This window comes from Arvicola amphibius, chromosome 8, assembly GCF_903992535.2.
Source record: "Arvicola amphibius chromosome 8, mArvAmp1.2, whole genome shotgun sequence".
Classification (NCBI taxonomy): Eukaryota; Metazoa; Chordata; class Mammalia; order Rodentia; family Cricetidae; genus Arvicola; species Arvicola amphibius.
This window is the reverse complement of record NC_052054.1, coordinates 54238809-54245718: the sequence shown is the minus strand read 5'-3', so window position 1 is coordinate 54245718 and position 6910 is coordinate 54238809.

Here is a 6910-nt window from a genome sequence, read left to right as displayed (position 1 = left end):
CACCCTGGCGGCTTCTGTTACATTATATTTGTACCAAACCATCTGATTTTTTGTCCTCCTAGGGATCATTTGAATTCCCCATCTCTCCTCACCTGTCTTTGAAAGCAGCAAAAACATTTTTAAAGGAGGGGAAATGTGTAAATCTCAACGTCTTTTGGGAGACTTCGGGATTAAGACATAAACTATCCAAGGAAGCCTTTCAAAAAGCTCTCAGGAATACTGAATTTGCCCATCAATAGTCTCTCCTGCAGGGAGACGGCTCTCACAGCATCACCCCTGAAATAGGGAAGCCATGGACAGTCCTTGATGACTAGATGGGGTAAGGGTAGTCTTCATCTTCATTCCCAAGCAAAATCTAAGGGATGAAACAGGAGGAAGTCAGAATGTTAAATCCCAAGGCGCCACAGTGCTGCCTAGGGATCCTGGGATGCTGAAGCTTTTGGAGGTACTGACTTAGGGAGAGCAAAGGTCCCGGGGAACTCTGAATTCTGTCCTTCACCTGTCTTCAACCAATGCTCTTCCAAAGTATGTGTCACAAGGTGTGTGTACGAGAGAGAGAGAGAGAGAGAGGGAGGGAGAGGGAGAGAGAAGCCCTTGGGTTTTGCAAAAGTGCAGACCCAAGAAACCTCCGAATTTGTTTCCAACAGCCCAGCTTTCCAACAGAGAAGTTATTCGTCAGGGACCAGTCCTTGTTGTATTTCCTTAAACTTATTGCAATCAAGCATTTGAGATGGAACCTTAAAACTAAAAAGAAACAAATGAAAGCCACCACATTATGAAAGGTTTGGGGCAAACCGGTCATGAGTTTTCCATCATTTAGACAAAAAAAAAAAATGAAAAAAGTTACACTTATTGAAACAAAAAAGTTAAGCATCTGTCTTTGTCCTTTCGGGTATTGTTAGAGTTTATATCACAAGCAAGCAGTGTTGAAGATATTAAAAGTCCTTGCTTGTTTGAGTTGTCAAGATCAAAGAGCAGGAGTGTGTGTGTCGGGGAGTGGCTGCATTTGGGTTTGGCTCCTTTCCCAGAAGCTGCTCTCGGTGACCTCCAAGCCTCACCCCCACCACCAGGACCAGAAAGTGAAACTACAGCTGGTTTCACTTGCCAAAAACACCACAGCAGCGAAGACGCAGGAAGCTGCGCCCCCCCCCTCTTGTCGCTTTCCTGTCTTATTACTGCTCAGATACATCTTTTAAGAATAAAATAAAAGTAATTTTGGTGATATGGGTGAGAAATTTAAATGTGGTAAACAAATAAAATTTGGGGATTTGTGGCAATCTTTATTTCCTTTTATGATACTACGAAACGGACAGATTCTTGGAAAAGTTTCCTTTCTCCCCATTCGCAATCTTAAGAGCAACAGGGGTGAAATTATGTTTTAAAAACTGTTGGCAACTATACTTGAAAAGTAGATTGTGAAGTCACCAAGCCACTTCTGTGACACCTATGTTCACCTTTGAGCTGCGGGTTGATGGTCTTTCTAGGTAGTTCACACCGTGGCTGCTGCTCTGACCCTCACTGGATTGAGCCTTTCTATCAAGCAGCACACACGAGGTCCCCGAAACACTCTATCCGGATCAGGCGCTGGGCCCTTCACAGCTCTTTCTACACTTTCAGGCTTCCACTCCAGACATTCCGCTTTGTTTTGTTTTATTTGTTTACGAGAAGAAAGTCTTGAGGAGGGAAAGGTAACTATGCCTCTCGCTCTTCAATAAAGTTCCTTAACTGGGAGCGAAATTAAAAACAGAGCACACGGCAAACTCGTCGGTTCTGAAGGGCCCGGATTACTTTTCCAGTATCCTTGCTACAAAGCCACTTTGTCAGAGAGCTGTTTGATGGTCTGTCCCTCTTGAGAAATGTCATGACCCTAGAAAGACACCGCAGCAAGCCACCTCTGACTCAAACACATCCATGATGAGTAAAAAGGGCTTGCTCTCCACCACACCCCTATCCTTAGCAAGCAACCTGCGGGCGACACTTCGGGCTGCAGGAAGACATACAGTGCCACGCCTGGGAAGGAGGAGACTTAGTCTTTGAGTTTTGGGAAAACTCCAACCATTCCAAACTAACCTGGGATTTCCCTCCTTAAAAAAAATACTAATAGCAGCAACTAGCAATTAATACCTAGCCTCACTTATGACTGGTAAATTAGCAACCAACACAAAGGCATGAAATGTTCCATCTGAGACATTCAAAACAAGCAAATAAAATTTAACAAAACAAATGCTTTGATGTATGTTTGTAACACACCAATTTTAATAACAAATTTTAGGTAAATACTTAAAACCTGAAACATACTACAGTTCTGAAATTAGTAAAACAAAGCAAAGCCAAATTATTATTAGGAAAAAATGCAGTTATCTGAGTTCATGTTTGAAAAACTAAAAAATTTTGCACATATTTATATGCAGCGATAAAGAGCAGTAAGTGTGTACATACCTAAAACATATAAATTGTCTATTTCTATATTACATCTCCCTTTGAGATAGAGTTAAGAATTCAAACATTGTATTTTTCATCTCAGGATCTTAAGTTTACCCGCTGGGCTCAGTAGTTTTAGCACGGAGGCAGGCATGCAAACCCTCCCAAATAACCTGTTGTGTTGACAGCCCAAAGGAAAGGACCCATGTCACGGCACACCCTCCAGCACCCATCTCCCTTACCTACAGCTTGATCCCAGAGCCCTGATCAGGGTGTTGATCGGGTCGGAGTGTTGACTTAGAAGGCAGGTAATATCCTGTATGTGCACCTGAGTGTTGCACACGCTATCCTCCACCTGTGTGCCTCTTCCACACGCTCCCGAGTGTTGCACACGTTATCCTCCACCTGTGTGCCTCTTCCACACGTGCCCGAGTGTTGCACACGTTATCCTCCACCTGTGTGCCTCTTCCACACGCGCCCGAGTGTTGCACACGTTATCCTCCACCTGTGTGCATCCTACACAAGCACCCCAGTGTTGCACACGCTAGCTTCCACCCGTGTGCTACTGCTCACAGCTAGTCTCCAACAGCCCTGCTCGCCGCTGCAAACATCTCATTAGACTAATGCATTCAGCACAGGCAGAACACTCGATTTACCATAGCTACGGCAGTGAATTTCCATTACGATGACAGCTTCAACCACATCATGTCCGGAAAACCAGCCAACCACTGGCTTCTAAAGAACACACACATTTTACATGCAGAAAGCGAGGACTCTGAATGAGTGTGTGTGTGTGTGTGTGTGTGTGCATGTGCGTGTGTGGTGTTTCTTTCCTCTTTACAGCCCAACTGAGATAAATGCACAGCGCAGCTTTTCGTCAACATGAGCAGCCAGGCAATGACACTTCTGCTTCTTGGATAGTTACTTCCTCGTAATAAACTGAATTATGTCACAATTGTCAGAATGGGTGTTTCCTACATTTCAGTTTTCATTACTCCTCCTCTGTTGCCATAGAAACCACACTGTAACATCATCTCTTTGTCCCAGTCCTGCAGCAGTGAGGGCCACACCAAGCTTATAAGCCTGTAGTGACCTGACAAGGCCAGTGTTTGGCTTTGGGCAAAAAAAAAAGAGAACAATGCCAACATCCTGGTTGTTCCAGAAAGCCGGTGTGTAAGCAGAAGACGCAGCTCTGCGTGCCACACTGTGGCTGTACCTGTCAGCTCCACAGCTGCCTCTCCCGCGTTTACTACCACACAGCTCCACATCTGGGTGTGCACATGTAAGTGTTTCTCCATGCCCAAACATGCTTGGGAGCTGTGTAGGGAAGGAGGCCTCATGTGGGAAGGAGCTGCCGTCTCTCCTCCACATACGGCCTTCCCACTAGATCAATTTATACCAGAGAAGGAGCCTTTTCCCCTCCCTTCTTTCTATAGAGTGAAGCTAGGTTTTCTGGTGCCGGCTTCACTCATTCTGGGAACCTGGGACATGTCCCAAGTGTCTCCTTCAAGACGAAACGCCTGTCCTACAAATATGGGCTGCCCACCGGCTTACTGGTAGGAAGGGGCAGCATGTTCACCTAGCCAGCAGTGACAACCAGCTGAGCTAACTAGGAAGGTCTGGGTCACAGCTTAACCTGTTACTGAGAGTATGAAAAAGAAAAACGGAATGACAGTTTGAAGGATTGGAATGGATGTGCAGTCTGAGATAAATTTGTCTCATCAAATTACATAGGTATGGAAAACTGATGTTTTTGAAGTCAAAGCATCATGCTTACGGAGAAAGAATTTATTCCCTGCGCAACACATGTCAGCTGCCTGCCGCAGCCCCTCCCACTCCGCCTCAAGTTGGCTCCCACACTGGCCTGGCCCAGCTTGGATGGCAGTCTCAATTTCTGCTGGGTGCACATTTGTACCGACCTTACAGTGTGTGCCCCCTTCGACAGCCAAGGGACTCAAAGGCTGAGTTAGTGAGACTCTCTGACAAGACTGACTCAGAAAAGCTCTCAGTAAACTTCCATTTTATGAAAGACCTGGGCTTAGTCACCTTGGGTGAAATGGAAATTATTAAGGCCATGGGAGACAAAATTTGAGCTGGAATTCATGATGCAGATACGGAAAAGTAAACGTGTTCCCCATAAAAGGTGCGGAAGGCAAACAGGTAAGGAGGATGCGCGTCAACAGCCACAGAGCTCTCTCCTTACGGGAAGAGGCCTCAGAAAAGCCAGGTTTGTGTCTGGAGAAAGTGCCGCGGGCCGCCACTGACGACAACAACCCTTCGGACTTCGTGTTAAACAGCCTGAGTGTTTTGTCCTTTGAAAATAAATATATTATAAAACCAAAAGGAAAAAGAAAAAATGAAGATGAGAAAGAGGAGGAGGAGAAAGAATTCACCCCCTCAGATCATTTAGTTGTTGAATTTTGATGTGTTTTATTTGAGAAAATGCAAGCTTGGTAGTTTTGTTGTGTGTGGGGGGTTGTTTTTAATTTCATATAATTGATTTCTTAAAGAAGAAAGGGGGCTAACGAAGGTGGGAAGGGGAAAAGAGATTAGAAGCCAGCTAGAATATCAGCATTCAGGAGCCTGAAGCAGAAGGAAAGAGGCCAGCCTGGGCTACATGGTGAGTCCCAGGGCAATCTCAGCTACAGGGTGAGACCCTGGCAAGGGGAAGAAGAGGGGGCGGAAAGATAGATAGATAGATAGATAGATAGATAGATAGATAGATAGATAGATAGACAGACAGACAGACAGATAATATTAGGACCTGATGGATGTTTAAACGGAGCTTACACAAAGTATCGAATTCCAGCCATAGCTGTGGCCGTGGCTGAGGCCTCTCTGTCTCACCATTCCACTGGGGAGTACCTTGGGTGAGCTGGGCTAGGAGTTGTTAAATTTAACATAGCTCTTTGCATAAATAAAAAACAAAACACTGTTTCTTAAGGAATCAAACCCTGTAAGACAAAGGCTTTGGTAGATTCTTCCTCACAGAAAGAAATGGGTTTTCTTTCTCAGGGGGCTTCTGAGAGAGAGGGCTCTGACCCTGATCTGCTCGTTCTAGGTCCTCGTGTCTCTGCACAGATTTGTTGTGGTGGGACTTGTCCTTGAGCCAGGTGTGCTTGGGTTGCTTCGTTGCCGCTCAGTGGGTCAACGTGGCAGTCGTACACGGACTTGTAACTAACTATGGTTGACTTGAAATGTTTAAATATATATTATTGAGTTTAACTGTGGGGGTATACACACATTACTCAAATTTCTTCTTAACCATCACCACAGGCCTTAAGTTACCAATATTTTACAAAAAGTGCTTTTAATTCCAAGAAAAATTTAAGTTAAGCATGTAAGAGGAAAAAATTTTGTGGGATGGCAAGAGTCAGCCAAAGGAGTCTTACAAGGGAAAGTGTCCCCCTCACCGTCACAGCTCTAACCTGGTGTTTCTCTGCTGGGGCTGGGCTGGAGAGATGGCTCACCGGATAAAGGGCTGGCTGCAGAAGCGTGAGGCTCAGAGTTCAGATCCCCAGCCCTCACAGAAATGCCAGGCAGCATTGTGGCCTGCCCGCAATCCCATAGTGATGGGGAAGCAGTGGTTCTATGGGCAGCCGGAGTAGATGGAGCAGCGGGTTCCAGGCTCATCGTGAGACTCCGTCCTGGTAAAGCGGAGTGATCAAAGAAGATGCCTGTGGGAAGCCTCTGCTCCGACCTCCACACACGTGTGCACGCACATGTATCCACACACATGCGTGTGCAAACTCACGCGCACACACAAACACACGCAACGCTCGGGGTGTTCCACCTTGCTCTTCTTCGGTGCTGTGTTTCTCTCTCCCTCTCTCAGAGAACAGGCAGCACATTTCACACAAATATCACTTGGGTGGTGCCTAGCAAGAGGCAGCCAGGGGAACAGGTTCCCTTTTAGGGTATCTCAAATGGAAATCCACGTGGGGTGCCCTTATCTGAAGGGTGATCATCATTCTGTTAGTTGCTGGTGAAGACGCCATCCACATCAAAAGCAGCCTTTGCTCTGAGAGGTGGGGCTTTCCAAGACAAGCCTCCGGCTGAGAGGATTCTGCACAGGACAGGAGTGGACACTGTCAAAGGACTAAGGTAATGATCAATGTAGCAATTTTAACCCTTATCAAAGACCGCTGCCCCTGTGGCCTCCCAATGCCAGCCACACCGGAAAGAAAGGCGTCAGTCCCATTCCACAGACAGGAAAAGTAAGTCTTGAGGATGTTAGATAAAGTGCCCAAGGTCATCCACCGCAGAAGTGATGGGCAGTGCCCAGGTGTTTGCTACTAAGACCCAGGAGTACACCTTGAATTTTGCAGGCAATTGGATGGAGCTAGAAAACATTATTTTGAGTGAGGTAACCCAGACCCAGAAAGACAATTATCACATGTACTCACTCATAGGTGGTATTTAAACATAAAGCAAAGAAAACCAGCCTACAAACCACAATCCCAGAGAACCTAGACAACAATGAGGACAC